Here is a 5,015-nt window from a genome sequence, read left to right as displayed (position 1 = left end):
TGGCGGCCACAACCAGCTTTGATGGCTTGCAGAAGGAAAAAGTGGGCAACCAGGTTTACTGAAGTATGAGCAGTGGGAAATGCAAGTACCTGCTAAGGTCCGTCAAGGGCAGGGATCCTCATGGGAACCCCCTAAGGTACAAACACTGGATGACAAGAGACGTTCTCTAGTGTACATGCAAAAACTGCACATTGCCCATCGAGGAGTACAGCCTCAATTGATGGGTAGAATAGGTCTGAAGGCATAATAAAGGTTGAAAATAACATATATACAGCTCAAGAAAATCATCCCATATACGGTAAAAGTGGGAACAAAACCAGAAAATATAAAAAGCCCTACAAGAACAGCAAAAAAAGGAAGAGAGAGAAATCTCTCCTGCATCATCTCCTCAGGTAAGGACACCATGTCTGATCAGCAACACCACTTAAGCAACAGCAGTTCTTCCTCTGGATGTGGGGGCAGGCATGCTGCATTTTGATTTGCCCCTTACAACATTTTGCTAACACGGACTCAGCAATTGCATGTAAAGTGGCATCTTTCACCAGGTAATCAGGTTAAATAAACTGGGATTTAAGAAGCTGTTCATATGCATTTTGTTTTCTGCTTCAACCTTCCCACTCAACAAGGTGATTGACACCACAGCAGAGTAAACTCATATGGCAGGGCTCTGGGAGAAATAATCTATTGCATAGCAGCAATTCACTCTTCATTCTGGAAATTAAGACAGCACCAGGCAAGAGGAAGAGAGGAGAAACACATTTCATTACAATCTTTTGGTCTGAAATAGGACCTGTTCCCACCAGCACCTGGGATCCTATTTCCCTTGCTTCGACAGTGACTGCCACGAGAATACCTGTTTGATTTTTTTCAGAGATACCACTGCAACTCAGCCAAGGTGAATGCAAATCACTGGCATTTAGCATCGTAGGGGAGAGGAGTGGGAATCCTCATAGGCTAAATGCTGTCAGGCAGAGCTCTCTGGTGCCATCTCCAAGCAGTCGTACTGCAAAGCAGTGGTCCAGGCAGGCTGTGGAGAGGTTGCCTCAGAATGTACCTTTTGGGTCAAAAGTATTTCTGATGGACTGAAAAGAGCAGCAGCCATTTGGAAGGTGGTTTGGAAAACTAACTTACAAGGTTTGGAGTGGTTCAGCATTCCTTGCAAGAAACCTCAGACAGCTTGGTCAAATACACTTCAATTTTCCAGTGACTATTATTAAGTGTCTATTAATAATATATATAGCATACTCCAGAAATAACTTTTCCACATGAAGTATTTGCAGCCATTTTACCCTGTCCAGTATCATGTGCTGGCAGAAGTGAATTCTCTAGTGATTGTAGGTGGCTTTTAAGGGTGGTGGCAAGGGGGCACTACTGCCTAATTTGAATGGAGGTATCTGATAAAACTATAGCTCTATTAAATACCTGATTAAAGACATCCTTCAGCAGGGTTCTGTTTTATAACAGACACGGGGTGTAGTTGCTCAGATACCATCAATACAATAAAAGGAAGGGAACCTGGATGGACAAGTAGAAATTATGACACTTTAGTGGTGCTACTCTCAGGTATGCTATAAGCCTTGCAGAGCAATTTCCAATCTCTGTGTGAACACATAGCAAAGTACACAGATAACAGCAGTTATTGTCTATATTGATCTTTAATGCCATATTGTTTTCCATGCAGAGAAGAAGGGATGTTCCGGTGCCCTTGAGCAAAAGACTGCTCCTAATTTTCCCATGGTTTTATGCAGAGTTACTGCTGCCTTTCCAGGCCTTAAGTGGCCAGGTTTCAAGAGCACCTAGTATATTCATTGTGGATAATGCATGTTGTGACTCCTCAGACTGTAAGACTTGTAAAAATGCATGCTGTGCAGGAGGAGACTTCAGGACTGAGTTGGAATGAACGCCCAGTTCTCAGCAGTAAAGCATTGCCACACCAGATCTAGGAGAGCTCCTGTTCGGTTCCAAGCACGTGCGTGGATGCACTTGTGCATTATTGCGGCACACGCTGGGGAAGCAAAGCACTTTTGTTAAAACTATTGTACATACAAAAAACGTTACAAAAGCCTAACCAGGAATGTTTGGGGGTTTTTTTTGTCAAAATGAGCATGGGCATATAATAACATATTTTATTATCTTCACTAATTTCTGTACAATCTTCACTCAAGTAGATCGTTAAGATTTTTATTATCATTAATTATGTGTATGACAATAGCAGCCAGAAGCCTCCAAATTAGTGCCCAATGCACAGGGCCCCATTGTACAAAGTGTTACAAGATGTTAAAAAACAGCCCCATCTCCAAACTGACATGGAATGAAATCATGAGGATAAAGAAGTCCCACTGGGGTCCATGTCTAAGCAGACAGGCAGACACCTGGGGAAGGTGCAGCATGGTGATGAGTGTGATATGGTTTCTTCACGTCTGGGTAGACTCTGGAGGAAGAAAAAGAATCTTATCTGTTGGTGCATCGTATTTCCCATAAGGGAGCAGCCACAGTGCTGAGATCATTATGACCCATTTCTTCATGCTTTCTGGTGATCTTAGTTTCAATCCTTGCTCAGTAGGATCTTGTGATTCAATGAGTGAAAAACATGTCCTCACTGAGGACTTGTAGTAAATTTCCCATTGTCTTCTCTGAAATCAGGATTTTGACCATGCTCTCTGGTGTCAGATACAAACCGACGGAAGAAAGAAGCTGCAGAGGGAGGAGGAGAAGGAGAGAGACCTGCAGACAGATGGTTTACCCAAAGGTTAGCACAAGGATTCAGTCCCTCCTGCCCTGTAAGTGGGACTGGTTGAATGCTTTCCTGTGGGGCTGATGTCCTGGATGAATGCTTTCCAGGAAAACACAACTGAAAAAATGATGAGGAAGTTGGAAAATATCTGTACCACCTTGCAAGAAGGTGATGGTGGCTCTGCTTCCTTGTTCCTATTGCACCAATGCCTAGGGTATACAGAATTGGGCCAGAAGAGGCTAGAAAGAGTTTATAAAGGATCCAGCAGGAAAGACAAAAGAAGACCACAGATCAGAGAGAGCCTCACTTACACACCTTCAAAGAAGCAGAGGTAGCTTGGGCCATCACTGGTTGAAACAACCTACCTGCCTGGCTGAGTCTAGGCTAGATGTTCTAGTTTTCTGAAGGCCATGCAGAGGTGAAAGGGAGACTGGTTGTTCATGCACCATTTTTGCCAGCCATCCAAGAGAGAGTCTTGCATGTCTGTGCTGAAGTTTACATGGCAGATACATAAATAATGCAAAATTGTTCTCCTGAGAGGCAAAGGTGGCTACAACCACCCTTTTGTTTTACAGATGAGAAGCTCATCATGACACAGTGGTCACTTTGTCAGCTTTATAGGTGCTCTTCACCCACAGAGCAGTACTATTGCAAACAGAGCAGCTACACAGTGAACCCCTCAGTTTTTAAAACCGCCCTGGAGAGGAGCCCTCCTTACCAGAAATCTTCTCCATCCGGGCAGACGAGATCATACTAGATAAGAGATCCCTTTGCTGTCTGGCAGGAAACACACCACTGACTCCCCTGAAGGCTCAGGCTGAAGATAGCCTCCTGCAGCACTCACATGTGCAGGAGAATGTCAGAAAATTACCCCTTGTCTGGAAATCATTAAAAATATTACCTTTTCCTTTTGGGATTTCCTTGAATCTCTGTTCTCATCATTTCTCTCTCCACAGTGCCTGGTGGAGGAGGCTGCAGGGTACAGGACCTGAACCAAAGCCAACTGAGAAGCTGAGACTCTCTTCAACTACAACTACTATTATTCTTTAAATCTGACCCTTTGGTCCTGTTGCTCATCAGCTCTGTGTGACAGTGGCCACACTCTGATTTCAGCCCAAACAGGCTGAAGCTCCGGAAGTAGCTTCATGCTACCTAAGTAAAGCTCTGCTTACTAATGAAAACATCAGAGGGAATGACAAAATTGTTCAGGCAGATGAAGGAACGTATCTTTGACTCTGACTAAACTCCATCTTTGGCTAATCCCTCCCTCTCCTGTCACTCAGGAAATGTCCACAGCTGGTTATCGTAGACCCTTCCCCTACCTACTAGCAGCTCTGTGTCTTAAACTTCAGTGATGTTATCCATGCAGCACCGTGCTAGGCACATGTCGCTCTCATCTTCAGGGGTATGAATTACTCTGGTGAGGTGCAATAAGGCAGACGTGAATTAGGGTCCAAAACTGTAAATGCTCTTTGCTCGGGATTAATCTGACACGCTTCTAAGGCACATCAGGTCTATTTTTCCTGTTGTTGTGCATTTGGGGCAGCATTACACCTATTCATACCCACAAGTTACAGACCAGGATCTCAGCTCTGGTGCTGGTTTGAGACTGGAACGTCTGCTTCCTTGGGGAATGATGGGAAGGGCTGACGCCACCTGCCCGATCCCCATGGGGAGGCGAAGGCCTGTCTGCCAACCGCATCCTCTGCATCTCTATCGAGATGCAGGGAAGAGAGGCACTGAGGAGGCCCAAGACCCAGGAAAATGGCTGCAGCTTAGCTGCAAAAAGAAAACCCCCAGGTGCAGCACAGGGGCCCCTGTCAGTGCACTCTTCCACCATGTTGTCCCCTGTCTGGGAGCACCCCATGCGCCCAGCCAGCAGCACTGCTCTCCTCCTCGCAAAGTCCCCGGCCTGAAGAACCTCCTCAACTCTCCTTTGCTGCTTGCCGGGGAGAGGCACCAGGACTGGGGGCCAAGCAGGGAGCCCCCTGCTCTACAAGAGAGAGGAGAGCCCTGATGTTGCTTCTGCAAGGGAGGCAGCATGCCCGGCTTCACGTGTTCACCTGTCCCCACCAGTAACCTCCTTGGCGAGAGCACCACCACTGGCACGTGTGCCACAAGGGTCCTTTCCTGCTGTAAAATTTCCTGGGAGACACCAGGCGCAGCAACAGTCTCCGCATCTGTCACAACGCCCAGGATTTCGGCAGCCTGGAGGCAGCCCCACACCCTCTTGCATGCTGCCCGTCGGCGCCCTGGCCCGCAGCAAGGACACTGGCTCGCC

The sequence above is a fragment of the Pterocles gutturalis genome, unplaced genomic scaffold (assembly GCF_000699245.1).
Source record: "Pterocles gutturalis isolate BGI_N339 unplaced genomic scaffold, ASM69924v1 scaffold10990, whole genome shotgun sequence".
Taxonomy (NCBI): Eukaryota; Metazoa; Chordata; class Aves; order Pterocliformes; family Pteroclidae; genus Pterocles; species Pterocles gutturalis.
The sequence above is the reverse complement of the archived record's forward strand: the minus strand, read 5'-3'. Positions refer to the sequence as shown.